This window comes from Rhinoraja longicauda, chromosome 44, assembly GCF_053455715.1.
Source record: "Rhinoraja longicauda isolate Sanriku21f chromosome 44, sRhiLon1.1, whole genome shotgun sequence".
Classification (NCBI taxonomy): domain Eukaryota; kingdom Metazoa; phylum Chordata; class Chondrichthyes; order Rajiformes; family Arhynchobatidae; genus Rhinoraja; species Rhinoraja longicauda.
This window is the reverse complement of record NC_135996.1, coordinates 3,907,680-3,932,887: the sequence shown is the minus strand read 5'-3', so window position 1 is coordinate 3,932,887 and position 25,208 is coordinate 3,907,680. Positions and strand designations below refer to the sequence as shown.

General features: G+C 46.4%; 3 non-coding genes across 3 annotated transcripts; 2 read left to right on the top strand and 1 right to left on the bottom strand.

Moving 5' to 3' along the window:
• Nucleotides 1-19,952: 19,952 nt before the first annotated feature.
• On the bottom strand, nt 19,953-20,026 carry trnai-aau (transfer RNA isoleucine (anticodon AAU)). Its single transcript has one exon. It is a non-coding gene; the product is annotated as a tRNA-Ile (tRNA).
• Nucleotides 20,027-21,742: 1,716 nt separating this feature from the next.
• On the top strand, nt 21,743-21,816 carry trnai-aau (transfer RNA isoleucine (anticodon AAU)). The gene has a single exon. It is a non-coding gene; the product is annotated as a tRNA-Ile (tRNA).
• A 2,671-nt stretch (nt 21,817-24,487) lies between these two features.
• Nucleotides 24,488-24,561, top strand: trnai-aau (transfer RNA isoleucine (anticodon AAU)). Its single transcript has one exon. It is a non-coding gene; the product is annotated as a tRNA-Ile (tRNA).
• Nucleotides 24,562-25,208: the final 647 nt, after the last annotated feature.

Here is a 25,208-nt window from a genome sequence, read left to right as displayed (position 1 = left end):
TCGAGGAACCAGGGGGGAGAAGGAAGGTTTGTGTAGGAAGGAACTGTAGACGCTGGTTTACACCGAAGATGGACACAAAATGGTGGGGTAACTCAGCGGGACAGGCAGCATCTCGGGAGAATGAGTGACATAGAAACATAGAAAATAGGTGCAGGAGTAGGCCATTCGGCCCTTCAAGCCAGCACCGCCATTCAATGTGATCATGGCTGATCATTCTCAATCAGTACCCCGTTCCTGCCTTCTCCCCATACCCCCTCACTCCGCTATCCTTAAGAGCTCTATCCAGCTCTCTCTTGAAAGCATCCAACGAACTGGCCTCCACTGCCTTCTGAGGCAGAGAATTCCACACCTTCACCACTCTCTGACTGAAAAAGTTCTTCCTCATCTCCGTTCTAAATGGCCGACCCCTTATTCTTAAACTGTGTGGCCCCTGGTTCTGGACTCCCCCAACATTGGGAACATGTTTCCTGCCTCTAACGTGTCCAACCACTTAATAATCTTATACGTTTCGATAAGATCCCCTCTCATCCTTCTAAATTCCAGTGTATACAAACCTAGTCGCTCCAGTCTTTCAACATATGACAGTCCCGCCATTCCGGGAATTAACCTAGTAAACCTACGCTGCATGCACTACGCTGCACGCCCTAGGCCATTCGGCCCTTCGAGCCAGCACCGCCATTCAATATGATCATGGCTGATCATCCAAAATCTGTACCCCGTTCCTGCTTTCTCCCCAAATCCCTTGATACCCTTAAATCTCTCTTGAAAACATCCAGTGACTTGGCCTCCACTGCCTTGGAGGATGAGAGGAGATCTTATCGAAACGTATAAGATCATTAAGGGGTTGGACACGCCAGAGGCAGGAAACATGTTCCCAATATTGGGGAAGTCCAGAACCAGGGGCCACACAGTTTAAGAATAAGGGGTCGGCCATTTAGAACGGAGATGAGGAAAAACTTTTTCAGTCAGAGAGTTGTGAATCTGTGGAATTCTCTGCCTCAGAAGGCAGTGGAGGCCAATTCTCTGAATGCATTCAAGAGAGAGCCAGATAGAGCTCTCAAGGATAGCGGAGTCAGATCAAGTCAGCACCACCATTCAATGTGATCATGGCTGATCATTCTCAATCAGTACCCCGTTCCTGCCTTCTCCCCATACCCCCTGACTCTGCTATCCCCAAGATCTCCATCAAGCTCTCTCCTGAATGCATTCAGAGAACTGGCCTCCACTGCCTTCCGAGGCAGAGAACTCCACAGATTCACAACTCTCCGACCGAAAAAGTCCCTCCTCATCTCCGTTCCTTTCGGGTCGAGACCCTTCTTCAGACTGAGGGTCAGGGGAGAGGGAACTGAGGGAATTAGACGGTGATGTAGAGAGACATAGAACAAATGAATAAAAGATATGCAAAAAGCTAACAACGATAAAGGAAGCAGGCCATCGTTGGCTGTTTGCTGGGTGAGAACGAGAAGCTGGTGCGACTTGGGTGGGGGAGGGACGGAGAGAGAGGGGAATGCCGGGGTTACTTGAAGTTAGAGAGATCAACATTCATATCACTGGGTTGTAAGCTGCCCAAGCGAAAATCTTACTTGCAACAGCATATGTAAACATAGTTCACTGTAAGGGCGTCACGGTGGCGTGGCGGTAGAGTTGCCGCCTTACAGCGAATGCAGCGCCGGAGACTCAGGTTCCAATAGACAATAGACAATAGGTGCAGGAGGAGGCCATTCGGCCCTTCGAGCCAGCACCACCATTCAATGTGATCATGGCTGATCGTTCTCAATCAGTACCCCGTTCCTGCTTTCTCCCCATACCCCCTGACTCCGCTATCCTTAAGAGCCTACCCCTTATTCTTAAACTGTGGCCCCTTGTTCTGGACACCCCCAACATTGGGAACATGTTTCCTGCCTCTAACTGGACCGATAAAAAGGAAGAGAATTTTAACACAGATGAAAAAATTGGAAGTGGATATAGCTTTCTTACAAGAAACACATCTAACGGAAAAAGAGCATCAAAAGTTAAAGAGAGACTGGGTAGGAAGTATGGTAGCATATTCTTTTAATTCAAAAGCAAGAGGGGTTGCTATCCTATTTAAGAAAACGCTACCAATTAAGATACAAAATATTGTAAGTGACCCAGTAGGTAGATTTATAATTGTACAGTGTCAAATTTTTTCAGAATTGTGGTCTTTAATGAATATAAATGAACCAAATACAGGTGATGAGAAGTTTGTGCAGGATACTTTTCTAATTCTAGCGGAAGCACATGAAAATATATTGGTAGGGGGAGATTTTAACTTTTGTTTAGATCCAGAAATGGATAGATCATCAAGAACAATGACAAGGACAAGAGCAGCGAAGATAACATTGAACTTAATGGAAAATTTAAATTTAATAGATATTTGGAGGAAAAGCCATCCTAGGGAAAAAGACTACTACTCCTATTCCAATAGACATGAGACATATTCTAGAATAGATCTATTTTTGATTTCAGCTCAATTAAGGGGAAGAATAATACAAATAGATTACAAGGCTAGATTGCTATCGGATCATTCACCATTATTAATGAAAATTAAGATGCCAGATAAAGAACAGTCAGTATACTGATGGAGATTCAACTCTTTACTATTGAAAAGGCAAGACTTTTGCAATTTTATTCAAGGACAAATTCGATTATTTTTGGAAACAAATTTAAATTCAGTTAATGATAAATTCATTATATGGGATGCAATGAAGGCATACTTGAGAGGCCAAATTATAAGCTACTCATCTAAGATAAAGAAAGATTATAGGAAGGAATCTGAAAGATTAGAAAAAGAAATCACCGTATTAGAAAAAGACTTACAGAATGTTTCTTCAGATACAAAAAAAATACAACTTGGAAATAAAAAAATTCAGTACAATACTTTACATACTTATAGAACAGAAAAATTAATATTACGAACTAAACAAAGGTATTATGAATTAGGAGAAAGAGCGAATAAGGTATTGGCATGGCAACTGAAAGAAGAACAAATATTAAGAACAATAAATTCAATTAGAACAGATCAAAATACTATTACTTATAAACCTAGAGAAATTAATGAGGTATTTAAGCAATTTTACACTAACCTGTATCATTCTGAATCTGAAAAGGATGAAATTAAGATAAATAATTTCTTATCCAAGATACAATTACCAACAATTTCTAATGAGGAGCAGATGGGACTAAATGCCTCCTTTACTTTGAGAGAAGTGGAGGAAGTACTACATTCTTTACCAAGTAATAAATCACCAGGGGAAGATGGTTTCCCGCCAGAGTTCTATAAAAAATTTAAAGATTTGTTTTTACCAGTATTTATGGAAGTGATACAACAAGCGGAAAAAACTTTTACATTACCGGAATCCTTTTCAATGGCAATTATAACTGTAATTCAAAAAAAAGGGAAAGACCCTTCAAAAGCATCGTCGTATAGACCAATATCACTGTTGAATGCAGATTATAAAATAGTTGCCAAGCTTTTGGCAAAGAGACTGGCAGAATTTTTACCTAAGTTGGTTAAAGAGGATCAATCTGGATTTGTCAAAAAAAGGAGAATATCTGATAATGTAGCAAGATTTATAAGTATTTTACATTTAGCACAGAAAAGAAAGGAATTGAGTGTAGCAGTTGCTTTAGATGCTGAAAAGGCGTTTGACAGGTTAGAATGGGATTTTTTATTTAAAGTATTAGAGAAGAACGGATTGGGAAATGGTTTCATTAACTGGGTAAAAGCTCTTTATAAACAACCTAAAGCCAAAGTGGTGACAAATGGCCAATCTTCTCAATCATTTAATTTGGAAAGATCTAGTAGACAGGGATGTCCCTTGTCACCGGCTTTATTTGTATTGGCTATTGAACCTCTGGCAGAGCTAATAAGATCAGATTTAGACATTGAAGGATTTAAAGTTAATCAGGAAAATCACAAAATCACTTTATTTGCAGATGATGTTTTAATTTGTCCATTGGAATCCTTAAGAAAATTATATTTCAGACTGGAAGAATATGGGAAAGTATCAGGATACAAAATTAATAAAGATAAAACTGAAATAATGCCTCTTTCTGAAGGTAATTATGATCAATGTAAAAGAGAAAGTCAGTTTAAATGGCAAAAAGAAGGCATGAAGTACCTAGGGGTTAAAGTAGATAATAAGTTAAATAATCTGTATAAACTAAATTATAAACCACTAATTTAAAAAATAGATGAGGACTTGAAGGAATGGATGAATCTTCCAATTACATTGCTAGGGAGAGTGAACTGTATTAAGATGAATATTTTTCCGAGGATACAGTATTTATTTTCAACACTGCCTATACCTTTACCAAATAATTTTTTTCAAGAATTGAACAAAATTGTGAGGAATTTTCTTTGGAAAGATAAAATGCCAAGAGTGTCTCTGGAAAAATTAACATGGAAATTTGAATTAGGTGGATTGCAATTACCAAATTTTAAAAATTATTATCTGGCAGCACAAATGAGTTTTATTTCATCCTTTTATCAAGAGGGTGGAAAAACAGCATGGGTTAAAATTGAAATGGATAAAATAAAAGAGTTATGTCCAGAAGAATTTATATATAAATGGGAAGCGAAGCTATTAGTTAAGGATAAAGAGTCACCTTTGCTAAAACATTTAATTAATATATTGTTGAAAACAGTTAAAGCTAATGATAAAAGATTTTTTCTAACAGCTAAAACTCCATTAGTAAAAAATAGATTACTGCCGTTTGCTTGGAATAAACAAATATTACAAGTCTGGGAACAGAAGGGTATTAAACATATAGGAGATTGCTACGAAGGAAATAATTTTTTGACATTTTCTCAATTGAGAAACAAATATCAAATTCCAGGGAATAGTATTTTTTTTCTATTATCAATTACAATCTTTTTTAAGGGAAAAGTTAGGTAATTCAATGTTTTTATTTCAAATTAAAGGAATTGAATCCCTGATTCAGGGCAAGGGAACTAAAAAAATTATATCTTCAATGTATAAATTGTTACAAAAATCTAGTCCAAAGACAGGAATTCAAAAATCAAGACAAAGATGGGAAACGGATCTGAATATTAGCATTGATGAACCAAGTTGGGAAAGATTGTGTTTAGAAAGTATGAAAAATACTATTAATGTGAAATATAGTTTAGTACAATACAATTTTTTACATCAACTATATTTAACTCCGAAATAATTAAACAATTTAAATCCAAATTGACCTGAAATTTAACATATATAACATATATAACATATAACAACTACAGCATGGAAACAGGCCTGTCCGGCCCTACCAGTCCACGCCGACCATTCTCCCTGACCTAGTCTCATCTACCTGCACTCAGACCATAACCCTCCAATCCCCTCCTATCCATATACCTATCCAATTTACTCTTAAATAATAAAATCGAGCCAGCCTCCACCACTTCCACCGGAAGCCCATTCCATACAGCCACAACCCTCTGAGTAAAGAAGTTCCCCCTCATGTTACCCCTAAACCTTTGTCTCTCAATTCTGAAGCTATGTCCCCTTGTTGGAATCTTCCCCACTCTCAAAGGGAAAAGCCTACCCACGTCAACTCTGTCCGTCCCTCTCAAAATTTTAAAAACCTCTATCAAGTCCCCCCTCAACCTTCTACGCTCCAAAGAATAAAGACCCAACCTGTTCAACCTCTCTCTGTAGCCTAAGTGCTGAAACCCAGGCAACATTCTAGTAAATCTCCTCTGTACCCTCTCCATTTTGTCGACATCCTTCCTATAATTTGGCGACCAGAACTGCACACCATACTCCAGACTTGGCCTCACCAATGCCCTGTACAATTTCAACATTACATCCCAACTTCTATACTCGATGCTCTGATTTATAAAGGCAAGCATACCAAACGCCTTCTTCACCACCCTATCCACATGAGATTCCACCTTCAGGGAACAATGCACAGTTATTCCCAGATCCCTCTGTTCCACTGCATTCCTCAATTCCCTACCATTTACCCTGTACGTCCTATTTTGATTTGTCCTACCAAAATGCAGCACCTCACACTTATCAGCATTAAACTCCATCTGCCATCTTTCAGCCCACCCTTCCAAAAGGCCCAAGTCTCTCTGTAGACTTTGAAAATCTACCTCACTATCAACTACTCCACCTATCTTAGTATCATCTGCATATTTACTAATCCAATTTGCCACACCATCATCCAGATCATTAATGTAAATGACAAACAACAGTGGACCCAACACAGATCCTTGGGGCACTCCACTAGACACTGGCCTCCAACCTGACATACAATTGTCAACCGTTACCCTCTGGTATCTCCCATTCAGCCATTGTTGAATCCATCTTGCAACCTCACTATTAATACCCAACGATTTAACCTTCTTAATCAACCTTCCATGTGGAACCTTGTCAAATGCCTTACTGAAGTCCATATAGACAACATCCACAGCCTTGCCCTTATCAATTTCCCTGGTAACCTCTTCAAAAAATTCAAGAAGATTAGTCAAACATGACCTTCCAGGCACAAATCCATGTTGACTGTTTCTAATCAGGCCTTGATTATCCAAATAATTATATATATTGTCCCTAAGTATCTTTTCCATTAATTTTCCCACCACAGACGTCAAACTAATAGGTCTATAATTGCTAGGTTTACTTTTAGAACCTTTTTTAAACAAAGGCACAACATGCGCAATGCGCCAATCTTCCGGCACCATCCCTGTTTCTAATGACGTTTGAAATATTTCCGTCATAGCCCCTGCTATTTCTGCACTAACTTCCCTCAATGTCCTAGGGAATATCCTATCAGGACCTGGAGACTTATCCACTTTTATATTCTTCAAAAGTGTCCGTACCTCCTCTTCTTTAATCCTCCTAATTTCCATCACTACTCTACTTGTTTCGCTTACCTCACATAATTCAATATCCTTCTCCTCGGTAAATACCGAAGAAAAGAAATTGTTTAATATCTCCCCCATTTCTTCCGGCTCAGCACATAGCTGTCCACTCTGACTCTCTAATGGACCAATTTTATCCCTCACTATCCTTTTGCTATTGACATATCTGTAGAACCCCTTGGGGTTTACTTTTACATTACTTGCCAAAGCAGCCTCATATCTTTTTTTCGCTTTTCTAATTTCCTTTTTAAGATTCCTTTTACATTCTTTATATTCCTCAAGAACCTCATTTACTCCCTGCCGCTTATATTTATTGTATATCTCCCTCTTTTTCCGAACCAAGTGTCCAATTTCCCTGGAAAACCATGGCTCTTTCAAATTATTATTCTTTCCTTTCCACCGAACAGGGACATAAAGACTCTGTACTCTCAAAATTTCACCTTTAAATATCCTCCATTTCTTTATTATATCCTTTTCATAAAACAACAATTTCCATTTCACTCCTTTTAAATCCTTTCTCATCTCCTCAAAATTAGCCTTTCTCCAATCCAAAATCTCAACCCTTGGTCCAGATTTGACCTTCTCCATAATGATATTGAAACTAATGGCATTATGATCACTAGACCCAAAGTGCTCCTCAACACATACCTCCGTCACCTGACCCATCTCATTTCCTAACAGGAGGTCCAACACTGCCCCTTCTCTGGTAGGCACCTCTACGTATTGCTGCAAAAAACTATCCTGCACACATTTTACAAACTCCAAACCATCCAGCCCTTTAACAGAATGTGATTCCCAGTCTATATACGGAAAATTGAAATCACCCACAATCACCACTCTGTGCTTACTACTAATATCTGCTATCTCCTTACATATTTGCTCTTCCAATTCTCGTTCCCTATTTGGCGGTCTATAATACACCCCTATAAGTGTTGCTAAACCTTTCTCATTTCTGAGTTCCACCCAAACAGCCTCCTTAATCGAGCCTTCTAGTCTGTCCTGCCAAAGCACTGCTGTGATATCCTCCCTGACAAGCAATGCAACACCCCCACCTCTTGCCCCTCCGATTCTATCACATCTGAAACAATGAAATCCTGGAATATTTAATTGCCAATCGCAACCCTCCTGCAACCATGTTTCACTGATCGCCACAACATCATACTTCCAGATGTCAATCCAGGCTCTAAGCTCATCCACCTTTCTTACAATGCTCCTAGCATTAAAATATACACATTTAAGGGACCCATCATTTCTTATTCTCAGTTTATTTCTTTTCCCTTCTTTCTCTCCTACATATTGGGTCTGAGTGTTTCCCTTTTCTGCCTCCTGCCTCACACACTGCCTATTAGCTATCTGTGTTTGAGTCCCTATTATAGACCGCCAAATAGGGAACGAGAATTGGAAGAGCAAATTTGTTTTAGATGCAACCAGGATGTGGGTACTTTTTTACACTCCACATGGGCATGTCCGAAAGTAACTCCTTTTTGGAAAGACCTAAAAACCTTTTTGAAACAATTGATGAATAAGACCATACCAAGGTTGTTTTTATTGGGAGATACTAAAGGAATATTTCCAAGATTAATTTTAGATAAATATTAGGAAAGATTTCTCAAAATAGCAATAGCAATAGCAAAAAAATGTGTGGCGGTCACTTGGAAAGATCACAATGAAATAAGAATTGCAAGATGGTATGCAGAAATGCGTAGTTGCATCCCATTAGAAAAAGCTACTTATAATCTGAGAAATAAATATGATTTCTTTTGAAACTTTGGAACCCATTCACTTTAAAACTAGGATTAAGAATTGCTTCAAAAGATCCATCATTGTACCGGTGCCAAAGAATGCCTCTCCAGCGTGTTTAAATGACTACCGACCGGTGGCCCTCACCTCGGTTGTCATGAAATGCTTTGAGAGGCTAGTCAAGAAGCACATCTGCACCCTCCTTCCTCGCAACATGGACCCACTACAGTTCGCATACCGTCCGAACAGGTCCACGGGTGATGCGGTCTCCCAGGTTCCACACACCGCTCTCTCTCATCTGGACAGCCAGGGGGGCTACGTGAGGATGCTGTTCATTGACTTTAGTTCAGCATTCAACACAATAGTCCCCAGCAGACTGGTTGAGAAGCTGCTGGAACTGGGGCTTAGCACCCCTCTGTGTGCCTGGGTCCTGGACTTTCTCAGTGCCAGGCCCCAAGTGGTCAGGATGGGGGAACACACATCTAGCTCCCTCACCCTGAACATAGGATCCCCCCAGGGTTGCGTGCTTAGCCCCCTACTGTACTCCCTGTACACACATGACTGTGGGGCCAGGTTCAGCTCAAACTCCATCATCAAGTTTGCTGATGACACTGTGGTGGTGGGCCGGATCTCCAACAACGATGAGAAGGCCTACCCTACCGGGAGGAGGTGGCTGATCTGGCACTCTGGTGTCAGGACAATAGCCTCCTCTTGAATGTCACTAAAACAAAGGAGCTGATTGTGGACTTCAGAAGGGCTAAACATCCAAGGACGTACACGCCACTGGAGATAAATGGGTCTATTGTGGATAGGGTGAGCAGTTTCAAATACTTGGGAGTCCGCATCGCAGAGGATCTGACGTGGGCAACGCACATTGCCGCACTGGTGGGTAAGGCTAAGCAGCGCCTTTACCACCTTAGACAACTGAGGAAATTCAGAGTGTCGCTGAGGATCCTTCATTGCTTCTACTCTGGGGCTGTAGAGAGCATCCTGTCCGGCAACATTACAGTCTGGTTTGGGAACAGCTCTGCCCAGGACAGGAAGGCCCTGCAGAGAGTAGTGCGTTCGGCAGAACGCACCGTGGGAACTACACTCGTCCCCCTGCAGGACCTATACATCAGGAGGTGCAGATCCAGAGCAAGCAAGATCATGAGGGACCCCTGCCACCCCAGTAACGGACTGTTCCAGATGCTACGATCAGGCAAACGCCTCCGCTGTCACGCTGTGAAAACGGAGAGGATGAGACGGAGCTTCTTCCCACAGGCCATCAGGACTGTCAACTTTTATAACCCCAGAGACTAAATTTTTGTCGACACTTTTTGTGCTATGTTTAGTAACTTATTAACTTTATTTATATGCTGTAACTGTAATTCTTTTTGTGCACAATCCGCAGGCATTGCCACTTTCATTTCACTGCACATCGAGTATGTGTATGTGACAAATAAATTTGACTTGACTTGACTTGGAAATAAACATAGCACAAAATGTAAGGAAATTTGTGTTTGGTAGATTATTTCTTTGTTGTAACAATGCTTCTTGGCAATAAATCTTATACCGTTGGAAAGCCTGTTTATTTCCCTTTTAAATGGTGCCACATTTGTAAGGAACATGCATTTGTGGAATGAGCAGCAGAGCTGAGTATATGGGTTGCGCCCATGAAAAATTTGCCAAATCTCTGCCAATGCCAAACAGCTTATTCTGCTGTTGCTATTGACTCTTGTTTTGAGCTTCTGGTACCCCCAGGTGCTGACAAGAATGGGATGCCATCCCACAACAGTGTGTGACCAGGCTGGTGACCAGCATGAGGAGGAGGTGCCAGGCTGTTATGGCTGTGTATGGTTCTTCCACACGCTACTGTGGCTCCTGTTCATTAAATGAATAAATTGTTAAATTGCCAATATGTCTTGTTTCTTCAGACTTCAATCATCCAATCCACCAAACAACACCGAACAAGAGTCAATGGCAGAATAAGCTGTTTGGCATTGGCAGAGAAGATTTGGCAAATTTTTCATGGGCGCAACCCATATACTCAGCTCTGCTGCTCATCCCACAAATGCATGTTCCTTACAAATGTGGCACCATTTAAAAGGGAAATAAACAGGCTTTCCAACGGTATAAGATTTATTGCCAAGAAGCATTGTTACAACAAAGAAATAATCTACCAAACACAAATTTCCTTACTTTTTGTGCTATGTTTATATAATTTCAGGATTGTTTTGATACCCCTAAAAAGAATTTAATAAGAAATTAGCCGGAAGTGTTTCCTTCTTGTCTCCAGGTTTCTTTCTTTCTTTCTTTCTTTCCTCTTTTTTATTTTATTTTTTAAAATCTTTCTTCTTCTCCTTTTTCCTCTTTTTTCTAACTGGGGGGTGGGGGGGAGGGGGGTTGTGGGGGGGGAGATAATACAGAACAATACAAGTATAATCAAATTTAAAATGTATAATCGAATTTATAATGTAGGTACCATTGCGTACTATGAGTTCATACATGTATTTGTTTCGTTAAAATTTAAATAAAATTAATTTAAAAAAAGAGAGAGCTAGATAGAGCTCTTAAGGATAGCGGAGTCAGGGGGTATGGGGAGAAGGCAGGAACGGGGTACTGATTGAGAATGATCAGCCGTGATCACATTGAATGGCGGTGCGTACAGGCTCGAAGGGCCGAATGGCCTCCTCCTGCACCTATTGTCTATTGTCTAACCTACCTCTCTTCTTAAGTTTTCTCCCCCTTACTCCAATTAATCTGTGTGTCCATTCCCTCCACAGATGCTCCCTGACCCACTGAGTTCATCTGGCACATGTTTTTTTTTCCGTTCAGTGTGAACGTAAATAGCATTGGAGACAACACGAATATTAATGTCTGGTCTCCAGGAGATAAACTTGCTTATCCTGTAAGAAAATAACTGCAGATGCTGGTACAAATCGAAGGTATTTATTCACAAAATGCTGGAGTAACTCAGCAGGTCAGACAGCATCTCAGGAGAGAAGGAATGGGTGACGTTTCGGGTCGAGACCCTTCTTCAGACGGATGGACACATCCAACAAAACTTGTTTATCTTTATTGTTTCAGAGTGAAAGAATAGACTTAATTAAAGTTTAGTTTAGTTTAGAGACTCAGCGCAGAAACAGGCCTTTCGGCCCACCGGGTCCGCGCCGCCCAGCGATCCCCGCACACTAACACTATCCTACACCCACCAGGGACAAATTTTACATTTACCAAGACAATTCACCTACAAACCTAAGGTACTTATTCACAAAATGCTGGAGTAACTCAGCAGGTCAGGCAGCATCTCAGGAGAGAAGGAATGGGTGACGTTTCGGGTCGAGACCCTTCTTCAAATCGAATACCTTCGATTTGTACCAGCATCTGCAGTTATTTTCTTACAGAACCTACAAACCTGCACGTCTTTGGAGTGTGGGAGGAAACCGAAGATCTCGGAGAAAACCCACGCAGGTCCCGGGGAGAACGTACAAACTCCGTACAGACGGCGCCCGTAGTCGGGATGGAACCCGGGTCTCCGGCGCTGCATTCGCTGTAAAGCAGCAACTCTACCGCTGCGCCACCGTGCCGTGTGTTCAGTTCAGTTTATTGTCACGTGTACCGAGGTACAGTGAAAAGCCTTTGTTGCGATAAGTCCATTCAGCAGAAAGACAACACACGATTATAATCGATCCATTTGCAGTGTGTAGATAGATGATAAGGGAATAATAACATTTAGTACAAGGTAAAGCCAGCAAAGTCCGATCACGGATAGTCTGAAGGTGTGTGTGTTGTGTGTGTATGTGTGATGGAGTTCGCCCGTTCTCTCCCCGTGACCCGCGTGGGTTCCCTCCGGGCGCTCCGGTTTCCCAAAGACGTGCCCATGCGGGTTTGTGGGTCGATCGGCCCCTCTGTGAATCGCCCCCTCGTGTGGTAAGGAGTGTACAAGAGTGGGATCATAGAAACATAGAAAATAGGTGCAGGAGTAGGCCATTCGGCCCTTCGAGCCTGTAAGCACCGCCATTCAATATGATCATGGCTGATCATCCAGCTCAGTATCCCGTACCTGCCTTCTCTCCATACCCCCTGATCCCTTTAGCCACAAGGGCCACATCTAACTCCCTCTTAAATATAGCCAATGAACTGGCCTCAACTACCTTCTGTGGCAGAGAATTCCACAGATTCACCACTCTCTGTGTGAAAAAAATCTTTCTCATCTCGGTCCTAAAAGACTTCCCCCTTATCCTTAAACTGTGACCTCTGGTTCTGGACTTCCCCAACATCGGGAACAATCTTCCTGCATCTAGCCTGTCCAACCCCTTAAGAATTTTGTACGTTTCTATAAGATCCCCCCTCAATCTTCTAAATTCCAGCGAGTACAAGCCTAGTCTATCCAGTCTTTCTTCATATGAAAGTCCTGCCATCCCAGGGATCAATCTGGTGAACCTTCTCTGTACTCCCTCTATGGCTAGAATGGAATCGATGGTCCTAGTGGGCCGAAGGGCCTGATCCATGCAGAAACAAGGAACTGCAGATGCTGGTTTGTACCAGAGATGGACACAAATTGATGGAGTAACTCAGCAGGTCAGGCAGCATCTATGGTGAAAAAGAATGGGTGTCAAAGAAACAGAGAAAACAGGTGCAGGAGGAGGCCATTCGGCCCTTCGAGCCTGTACGCACCGCCATTCAATGTGATCATGGCTGATCGTCCACAATCAGTAACCCGTGCCTGCCTTCTCCCCATATCCCTTGATTCCGCTAGCCCCTAGAGCTCTATCTAACTCTCTGTTAAATCCATCCAGTGAATCGGCCTCCACTGCCCTCTGTGGCAGAGAATCCCACACATTCACAACTCTCTGGGTGAAAAAGTTCCTTCTCACCTCAGTTTTAAATGGCCTCCCCTTTATTCTTAGACTGTGTGGCCCCTGGTTCTGGACTCCCCCAACATTGGGAACATGTTTCCTGCATCTAGCTTGTCCAGTCCTTTTATAATTTCATACGTCTCTATAACATCCCCCTCTCATCGTTGCAAACTCCACTGACTGAAGAAGGGCCCCGACCCAAAATATCAACCATCCTTTTCCTCCAGAGATGCTGCCTGACCCGCTGAGTTACTCCAGCATTTTGAGTCAAGCTTCTATACTTTGTTAGTTCAAAAACAAACTTTATTCGGAATAAAAAATACATACGGAAAAAAAACTGTGCAAAATCTATGAATACATTCTCAGTGTCTATACATTCAATATTCAATAGACAATAGGTGCAGGAGGAAGCCTTTCGGCCCTTCGAGCCAATGTGATCATGGCTGATCATTCTCAATCAGTACCCCGTTCCTGCCTTCTCCCCATACCCCCTGACTCCGCTATCCTTAAGAGCTCTATCTAGCTCTCTCTTGAATGCATTCAGAGAATTGGCCTCCACTGCCTTCTGAGGCAGAGAATTCCACAGATTCACCACTCTCTGACTGAAAAGTTTTTCCTCATCTCAGTTCTAAATGGCCGACCCCTTATTCTTAAACTGTGGCCCCTTGTTCTGGACTCCCCCAACATTGGGAACATGTTTCCTGCCTCTAATGTATCCAATCCCTTAAAAATCTTATATGTTTCAATAAGATCCGCTCTCATCCTTCTAAATTCCAGTGTATACAAGCCTAGTCGCTCCAGTCTTTCAACATACGACAGTCCTGCCATTCCGGGAATTAACCTGGTGAACCTACGCTGCACGCCCTCAATAGCAAGAATATCCTTCCTCAAATTTGGAGACCAAAACTGCACACAGTACTCCAGGTGCGGTCTCACTAGGGCCCTGTACAACTGCAGAAGGACCTCTTTGCTCCTATACTCAACTCCTCTTGTTATGAAGGCCAACGTGCCAGTGGCTTTCTTCACTGCCTGCTGTACCTGCATGCTTCCTTTCAGTGACTGATGCACTGGGACACCCAGATCTCGTTGTACGTCCCCTTTTCCTAACTTGACACCATTCAGATAATACTCTGCCTTCCTATTCCTGCCACCAAAGTGGATAACCTCACACTTATCCACATTAAACTGCATCTGCCCGGCATCCGCCCACTCACTCAACCTGTTCTGCTGTTCCTACGGCACTCCAAAGACGTGCATGTTTGTCAGTTAATTGGCTTCAGTAAAGTCGTAAATCGTCCCTGGTGTGTGTGTAGGATAGTGTTAGCGTGCGGGGATCGCTGGTCGGCGCGGACCCGGTGGGCCGAGGGGCCTGTTTCCGCGCTGTGTCGCTAAACTAAACTAAACTAAACACGCCCCATCTACACAAGTCCCACCTGCCTGCGTTTGGCCCTTATCCCTCTAAACCCGTCCTATCCATGTACCTGTCCAAATGTTGTTTAAACATTGTAATACTACCTGCCTCAACTACCTCCTCTAGCAGCGAATTGCAAACACCCACCACCCTTTGTGTAAAATAAGTTGCCCCTCAGGTTCCTATTCAATCTTTCCCCCCCCCTCACCTGAAACCTATGTCCTCTGGTCCTTGAATCCCCTCCTCTGGGTATTTGACTCTGCGCATTCACCCTAAATCTTCCCCTCGTGATGTTATGCACCTCTGAGCGTTTCCGGCATGTTCTGTCTCATTTAGAACACAAAATGCTGGAGTAACTCAAAAAGGGTTCTGACCCAAAACGTCAACTATCCAAGCTACCCAGAGGTGCCACCTGCCCTGCTGAGTTACTCCACCACCTTGTGTCATCGAGTCATAGAGTGATACGGCGTGGAAATGCAGTTTAATGTGGATAAGTGTGAGGTTATCCACTTTGGTGGTAAGAATAGGAAGGCAGAGTATTATCTGAATGGTGTCAAGTTAGGAAAAGGGGACGTACAATGAGATCTGGGTGTCCTAGTGCATCAGTCAGGAAGCATGCAGGTACAGCAGGCAGTGAAGAAAGCCTTCATAACGAGAGGAGTTGAGTATAGGAGCAAAGAGGTCCTTCTGCAGATGTACAGGGCCCTAGTGAGACCGCACCTGGAGTACTGTGTGCAGTTTTGGTCTCCAAATGTGAGGAAGGATATTCTTGCTATTGAGGGCGTGCAGCGTAGGTTCACTAGGTTAATTCCCGGAATGGCGGGACTATCATATGTTGAAAGACTGGAGCGACTGGGCTTGTATACGCTGGAATTTAGAAGGATGAGAGGGGATCTTATCGAAACGTATAAGATTATTAAGGGGTTGGACACGTTAGAGGCAGGAAATATGTTCCCAATGTTGGCGGAGTCCAGAACAAGGGGCCACACAGTTTAAGAATAAGGGGTAGGCTATTTAGAACTGAGGTGAGGAAAAACTTTTTCAGTCAGAGAGTTGTGAATCTGTGGAATTCTCTGCCTCAGAAGGCATTGGGGGCCAATTCTCTGAATGCATTCAAGAGAGAGCTAGATAGAGCTCTTAAGGATAGCGGAGTCAGGGGGTATGGGGAGAAGGCAGGAACGGGGTACTGATTGAGAATGATCAGCCATGATCACATTGAATGGCGGTGCTGCTCGAAGGGCCGAATGGCCTCCTCCTGCACCTATTGTCTATTGTCTATTGAAACAGGCCCTTCGGCCCAATGTGCCCGCACCGGCCAACATATCGCAGCTACACTCGTCCAACCTGCCCGCGTTTGGCCCATATCCCTCCAAACCCGTCCTATCCATGTACCTGTCCAACGTTGGGATAGTCCCAGCCTCAACTACCTCCTCCGGCAGCTCGTTCCATACACCCACCACCCTTGTGGTGTGAAAAAGCTACCCCTCAGATTCCTATTAAATGTTGGGATAGTCCCAGCCCCTTGTCCCCTTCACCTTGAACCCGTGTCCTCTGGTCCTCGATTCCCCAACTCTGGGCAAGAGACTCTGTGCGTCTACCCGATCGATTCCTCGCGTGATTTTGTACACCTCGATAAGATCTCCCCTCATCCTCCTGCGCTCCAAGGAATAGATTCCTGCTCAACCTCTCCCTGTAGCTCAGGCCCCTCGAGTCCTGGCAACATTCTCGTAAATCTTCTCTGTACCCTTTCCAGCTCGACGACATCTTACCTACAACAAGGTGCCCAGAACTGATGCAACAATACTCCAAATGCCGAGTATTAATTTGCCAGAGCAACTAATGAGCAAATGCAAAAGCAGTTTGGTGGAATAAACATAGACAATAGGTGCAGGAGGAGGCCATTCGGCCCTTCGAGCCAGCACTGCCATTCAATATGTATAAGAAAATAACTGCAGATGCTGGTACAAATCGAAGGTATTTATTCACAAAATGCTGGAGTAACTCAGCGGGTCGGACAGCATCTCGGGAGAGAAGGAATGGGTGACGTTTCGGGTCGAGACCCTTCTTTAGACCGCCATTCAATATGATCATGGCTGATCATCCAAAATCAGTACCCCGTTCCTGCTTTCTCCCCATATCCCTTGATTCCGTTAGCCCTAAATCTAACTCTCTCTTAAAAACACCCAGTGAATCGGCCTCCACTGCCTTCTGAGGCAGAGAATTCCACAGATTCACAACTCTCTGGGTGAAAAGGTTTTTCCTCATCTCAGTCCTAAATGGCCGACGCCTTATTCTTAAACTGTGTGGCCCCTGGTTTTGGACTCCCCCAAAATGGGGAACATTTTTCCTGCATCTAGCCCGTCCAATCCCATAAGAATTTTACATATTTCTATGAGATCCCCTGTCATCCTTCTAAATTCCCGTGAATTTCGCAAGGTTAATTCCCGGAATGGCGGGACTGTCATATGTTGAAAGACTGGAGCGACTAGGCTTGTATACACTGGAATTTAGAAGGATGAGAGGGGATCTTATTGAAACATATAAGATTATTAAGGGATTGGACACGTTAGAGGCAGGAAACATGTTCCCAATGTTGGGGGAGTCCAGAACCAGGGGCCACACAGTTTAAGAATAAGGGGTCGGCCATTTAGAACGGAGATGAGGAAGGACTTTTTCACACAGAGAGTTATAAATTTGTGGAATTCTCTGCCTCAGAAGGCAGTGGAGGCCAATTCACTCATTGCTTTCAAGAGAGAGGTAGATAGAGCTCTTAAGGATAGCGGAGTCAGGGGGTATGGGGAGAAGGCAGGAACGGGGTACTGATTGTGGATGATCAGCCATGATCACGGTGAATGGCGGTGCTGGCTCGAAGGGCTGAATGGCCTCCTCCTGCACCTATTGTCTATTGTCTATTGTCTAATACAAGCCCAGTCGATCCATCTATATATTAAAGCTCTCGTTTGTTTGTTTGTTCGTTTGTTTGTTCCTGAACTACAGCCTAAACGGTACACGATAGCGCGACAATTTTAGGCCCACCTTACTCACCGTCGTCCCTTTGGTGCTAATGGAAGAAGTTTCATTGAAATCGGTGTTAGATTTTTAAAGTTATTCACATTTTAAAGTTAAAATCTATCTCCTGGGGAGGGAGTGGGGAGGAAGGGAGGAAGGGAGGATGAGGGGGGTTGAGGGAGATGGAGTGGGGGGGGGGGAGGAAGGAGGGGGGGAGGGGGTAGGGGGGAAAAGAGAAGAGAGAGCGGAGGGGGAGAGGGGAGAAGAGAAGAGAAATTATTCACACTTTAAAGTTTAAATCTATCTCCTAGTGAGGGAGGGGGGGGGAGGGAGTGAGGGAGGGTGAGGGGGGTCGAGGGGGATGGAGTGGGGGTGGAGGGGAAGGAGGGATGGGGAGGGGAGGGAGGAAGGAGGGGGGAGGGAGGGGGTGAGAGGGGAGGGGAGAGGAAGGAGGGGGAGGAGAACTTGGTCTAGTTCTTTAACAAGCAGGGGTTACAGCAGTAAACAGTCCCGAGAGGATGGGGGGGGAGGGGGGAGGGAGTGAAGGAGGGTAAGGGGGGTTGGAGTGGGGGTGGGGGGGAAGGGGTGGGAGGGGAAGGGGGGAAGAGGAGGGGGAGGGAGGGGGAGGGAGGGAGGGAGGAGTGAGGGGGAGGGGGGAGAGAGTGCTGACTCAATGCAGGAGAGGTTTGGACCAAACTTGGTCTAGTTCTTTAATAAGCAGGGGTTACAGCAGTAAACAGGACCGAGAGGATGGGGGGGGGGGGGGGAGGGAGTGAGGGTAAGGGGGGTTGAGGGGGATGGAGTGGGGGTGGAGGGGAAGGGGGGGAAGGGGAGGGAGGGGGTGAGAGGGGAGGGAGGGGGTGAGAGGGGAGGAAGGAGGGAGGAGAGAGGAAGGGGGGGGGGAGGAGAACTTGGTCTAGTTCTTTAACATGCAGGGGTTACAGCAGTAAACAGTCCCGAGAGGATGGGGAGGGAGGGTAAGGGGGGAAGGGGGGATGGAGTGGGGGTGGAGGGGAAGGAGGGAGGGAGGGAGGGGGTGAGGGGGGATGGAGTGGGGGTGGAGGGGAAGGAGGGGAGAGAGGGAGGGAGGGAGGGGGTGGGGGGGGATGGAGTGGGGGTGGGAGGGGAAGGAGGGAGGGAGGGAGGGAGGGGGTGAGGGGGGATGGAGTGGGGGTGGGAGGGGAAGGAGGGGGGAGGGAGGGGGTGAGGGGGGAGGAGAGAGGAAGGGGGGGGAGGAGAACTTGGTCTAGTTCTTTAATAAGCAGGGGCTACAGCAGTAAACAGTCCCGAGAAGATGGGGGGGGGGGGGAGGGAGTGAGGGTAAGGGGGGTTGTGGGGGATGGAGTGGGGGTGGAGGGGAAGGAGGGGAGGAGAGGGGAGGGGGGGAGGGGGAGGAGAGAGTGCTGTCTCAATGCAGGAGAGGTTTGGGCCCAACTTGGTCCAGTTCTTTAATAAGCAGGGCTTACAGCAGTAAACAGGACCGAGAGGATGGGGGGGAGGGAGGGTAAGGGGGGGTGTGGGAGTGTTTGCGGTTGTGGAAACCTGTTTTCCGCTCACACCGCATGCCTGTCCCATCAGATAGGCACATTCCACAAACGCAGACGACCCAGTGCCCTTCACGCACAGAACAGAACACAAAACTGGCGTCTCGTGCGACCTGTCGGGCTGAACAACAGCTTCTGACCTTCAGCTGTGCTGAGCGGAGTTGGAAAACCTAAATGCCCAGACCCCAGGCCCTAATGGGTCGGTAGAACCGAATACAGACACGAAAAACGCTGGAGTAACTCAGCGGGGCAGGCAGCATCTCTGGAGAGAAGGAACGGGTGACGTTTTGGGTCGAGACTCTTCTCCAGACTGAGTCAGGGGAGAGGGAGACACAGAGATAAGGCAGTGAAGGGTAATGTCTGGGTAGAAGGAATGGGTGACTCTTTGGATAGAAGGAAACACACTAACTTCATTCACAAAATGCTGGAGTAACTCAGCGGGTCAGGCAGCAACTCTGGAGAGAAGGAACGGGTGACGTTTCGAAGTAAATTCCTCAGTCTGATTCGAGGAAAAGCATTGGCCCATACGGGGATCGAACCCGCGACCTTGGCGTTATTAGCACCACGCTCTAACCAGCTGAGCTAACCGGCCCCACTGTATACACGTACACACACACACACACGCACACACACACCACACACACACACACACACCCCACACACACACACACACACACACCCCACACACACACGCACGCACACACACCCCACACACACACCCCACACACACACGCACGCACACACACACCCCACACACACACGCACGCACACACACACACACACACACACACACACCCCACACACACACCCCACACACACACGCACGCACACACACCCCACACACACACACACACACACACCCCACACACACACACACACACACACACACACACCCCACACACACACACACCACACACACACACACACACACCCCACACACACACCCCACACACACACACACCACACACACACACACGCACACACACACCCCACACACACACGCACGCACACACACACACCCCACACACACACACACACGCACACACACCCCACACACACACACACACCCCACACACACACACTCATGCGCACACGCACACCACACACACACACCCCACACACACACACACACACCCCACACACTCATGCACGCACGCACACACACCCCCCACACACACACGCACGCACACACACACACCCCACACACACACCCCACACACACGCACACACACTCACGCACGCACGCACACACACACACACACACACGCACGCACGCACACGCACACACACACCCCACACACACACACACACATCCACATGACTAACTCCAAAGAGCAGCTTCCATGAAGGTGGCTGGGTCCCATGGGTGTGTGTGTGTGTGTGCGGAGTGGATCAGCCATGATTGAATGGCGGAGTAGACTCGATGGGCCGAATGGCCTAATTCTGCTCTTATCACATCGGGCGGTCATGGTGGCGCGGCGGTAGAGTTGCCGCCTTACAGCGAATGCAGTGCCGGAGACCCGGGTTCCATCCCGACTACGGGCGCCGTCTGTACGGAGTTTGCACGTTCTCCCCGTGACCTGCGTGGGTTTTCTCCGAGATCTTCGGTTTCCTCCCACACTCCAAAGACGTGCAGGTTTGTAGGTTAATTGGCTGGGCAAATGTAAAAATCATCCCTAGTGTGTGTAGGATAGTGTTAGTGTGCGGGGATCGCTGGGCGGCACGGACCCGGTGGGCCGAAGGGCCTGTTTCCGCGCTGTATCTCTAAACTATAACTCAACTCAACCTTATGAGGGGAGAGATTAATTGGAGTGGAGCTGAACGAGAGGGGGTCTCATTTTTAATCTGAGCTTGGCCTCTTCTCAGCCTCTTCCCTGTCGGCCTCCAGATCATCTTTCATATTGGTCAGTAAACCCACACCAAGGGCAGCTTCTGTGAAGGTGACTGTGTGGGTGTGAGTGTGTGTGTGTGGGTGTGTGTGTGTGTGTGTGTGTGTGCGTACGTGCGTGCGTGTGGGGTGTGTGTGTGTGTGTGGGGGGGTGTGTGTGTGGTGTGTGTGTGTGCGTGCGTGCGTGCGTGTGGGGTGTGTGTGTGTGTGGGGTGTGTGTGTGTGTGGGGTGTGTGTGTGTGGGGTGTGTGTGTGTGTGCATGTTGTGTGCGTGTGTGTGCGCGTGTGTGGGGTGTGTGTGTGCGTGTGGGCGTGCGTCCGTGTGTGTGTGCGTGCGTGTGTGTGTGTGCGTGCGTGTGTGTGTGTGTGTGTGCGTGTGTGCGTGTGTGTGTGTGGGGTGTGTGTGTGTGTGCGTGTCGGGGCCGGTTAGCTCAGCTGGTTAGAGCGTGGTGCTAATAACGCCAAGGTCACGGGTTCGATCCCCGTACGGGCCACTGCTTTTACGCAGCGCTGGAGTAGTTGCTGCCTCACAGCGCAGGAGACCCAGGATCGATCCCGACTACGGCCGCTGTCTGTACGGAGTTTGCACGTTTGTTCTCCCCGTGACCTGCGTGGGTTTTTCTCCGGGCGCTCCGGTTTCCTCCCACACTCCAAAGACTTGCGGGTTTGTAAGTTAATTGGCTTTGATAACATTTGTAAATATTGTCCCTCGTGTGTGTGTGGGATAGTGTTAGTGTGCGGGGATCGCTGGGCGGCACGGTCCCGGTGGGCCGAAGGGCCTGTTTCCGCACTGTATCTCTGATCTCTAAACTCTATATTTTGCACTCCAGTTTATTTCTCTTTACACTACCTCTTGTACGCTGTGTGGCTTCTAATAACTTCATATCGTCAGCACCCGAGGTCAGGATCGAACCGTGGTCTCTGGTGCTGTGAGGCAGCTGTTCCACCCGCTGCCCCTCTGTGTTGCTGTCGTGGTACACCAGTCATTGAAAGTAGGCATGCAGGTGCAGCAGGCAGTGAAGAAAGCCAATGGTGTGTTGGCATTCATAGCGAGGGGATTTGAGTATAGGAGCAGGGAGGTTCTGCTGCAGTTGTACAGGGCATTGGTGAGACCGCACCTGGAGTATTGCGTACAGTTTTGGTCTCCTAATCTGAGGAAAGACATCCTTGCCATAGAGGGAGTACAGAGAAGGTTCACCAGGTTGATCCCTGGGATGGCAGGACTTTCATATGAGGAAAGACTGGATAGACTCGGCTTGTACTCGCTGGAATTTAGAAGACTGAGGGGGGATCTTATAAAAACATATAAAATTCTTAAGGGGTTGGACAGGCTGGATGCAGGAAGATTGTTCCCGATGTTGGGGAAGTCCAGAACAAGGGGTCACACAGTTTAAGGAAAAGGGGGAAGTCTTTTAGGACCGAGATGAGAACGATTTTTTTCACACAGAGAGTGGTGAATCTGTGGAATTCTCTGCCACAGAAGGTAGTTGAGGCCAGTTCATTGGCTATATTTAAGAGGGAGTTAGATGTGGCCCTTGTGGCTAAAGGGATCAGGGGGTATGGAGAGAAGACAGGTACGGGATACTGAGTTGGATGATCAGCCATGATCATATTGAATGGCGGTGCGTACAGGCTCGAAGGGTCGAATGGCCTCCTCCTGCACCTATTTTCTATGTTTCTATGTTTCTAAAGCTGTGGGATTGGAGAGGTTTAGAGGGACGAGGGGCAAATGCAGGCAAACGGGACGAGCTGGGGAAGGTGCCTGGGCCGGCACGGGCGTGTCGGGCCGAAGGGACTGCCTCCATGCTGTAAAACACTATGACCTTGTTTGTGTGAGGGTGCCCTGCTCACCGCTGCCACCTGCTGCCCTGACGGAGAACACCGTGTGGCCAAACTAGTGGGTGAGAAAGTGGGATAGCATGGGACTAGTGCGATCGATGGGCCGAATGGACTGACATAGGAGCATAGAAGATAGGTGCAAGGAGGAGGCCGTTCGGCCCTTCGAGCCAGCACCGCCATTCATTGATCAGTCTGAAGAATGGTCTCGACCCGAAACGTCACCCATTCCTTCTCTCCTGAGATGCTGCCTGACCCGCTGAGTTACTCCAGCACTTTGTGAAATAAATACCACCATTCATTGTGATCGCGGCTGATCGTCCACAATCAGTAACCCGTGCCTGCCTTCTCCCCATATCCCTTGATTCCACTAGCCCCTAGAGCTCTATCTAACTCTCTCTTAAATCCATCCAGTGAATCGGCCTCCACTGCCCTCTGTGGCAGAGAATCCCACACATTCACAACTCTCTGGGTGAAAAAGTTCCTTCTCACCTCAGTATTAAATGGCCTCCCCTTTATTCTTAGACTGTGTGGCCCCTGGTTCTGGACTCGCCCAACATTGGGAACATTTTTCCTGCATCTAGCTTGTCCAGTCCTTTTATAATTTTATACGTCTCTATAAGATCCCCCTCTCATCCTTGTAAACTCCAGTGAATACAAGCCCAATCTTTCCTCGTATGACAGTCCCACCATCCCGGTGATCAATCTCGTGAACCTACGCTGCACTGCCTCAATTACAAGGATTTCAATGACTGTTTCAATGCTGCAGCTGGAAACTAAACTGAACCCAGACTCCTAAACTCACTGCACCCTCCCCACCATCGACTCCGTCTCCACCTCACGCTGCCTCCGGTTAAATCAGTCGACATAATCAAAGGCCTGTCCCTATCCCACCCCGGTCGTTCTTTCTTCTCCCCACTCCCCTCTGTTAAGAAGGTACAGAAGCTTGAAAGCCCGCACTACCAGACTCAGGGACACCTTCTTCCCCTCTGCTATCAGGCTTCTGAACGGCCCTTCCATCAGCTAGGGTGTAGTCCTGATCTGTGGAATTCTCTGCCTCAGAAGGCAGTGGAGGCCAATTCTCTGAATGCATTCAAGAGAGAGCTCTTAAGGATAGTGGAGTCAGGGGGTACGGGGAGAAGGCAGGAACGGGGTACTGATTGAGAATGATCAGCCATGATCACATTGAATGGCGGTGCTGGCTCGAAGGGCCGAATGGCCAGCTCCTGCATCTATTGTCTATTGTCTATTATCTTCCAACCTACCTCAATATGGCCCTGGAACTTTCTCTGTCAGTATAACACTGTAATACTATGCAGCTGTGAGTGGGGCCGGTTAGCTCAGCTGGTTAGAGCGTGGTGCTAATAACGCCAAGGTCGCGGGTTCGATCCCCGTACTGGCCAACTACAATATTTATTGATCATGGATTTATTGAACCATTTCTCTGCCATTTAGCAAATGACAAACTTACCTTTCTTTGAAAGTAGTGTACATAATTATATATACGAGCTTGTCTACGGCACGGTGGCACAGCGGTAGGCTTGCTGCCTTTCAGTGCTAGAGACCCGGGTTCGATCCCGACTACGGGCGCCGTCTGTTCAGAGCTTTTACTTTCTCCCCGTGACCTGCGTGGGTTTTCTCCGGGCGCTCCGGTTTCCTCCCACACTCCAAAGACGTGCAGGTTGTTTGTAGGTTATTTGTAGGTGCTAATATCCTGGGTCTTTAATTTTTTTTTAGAAAATAGATGCAGGATGAGGCCATTCGGCCCTTCGGCCCTTCGAGCCAGCACCGCCATTCATTGTGATCGCAGCTTTTCCTGCATCTGGCTTGTCCAGTCCTTTTATAATTTTATACGTCTCTATAAGATCCCCCTCTCATCCTTCTAAACTCCAATCTAAATGACCTGCTGTCATATGTTGAAAGACTGGAGCGACTAGGCTTGTATACACTGGAATTTAGTAGGATGAGAGGGAATCTTATTGAAACATATAAGATTATTAAGGGATTGGACACGTTAGAGGCAGGAAACATGTTCGCAATGTTGGGGGAG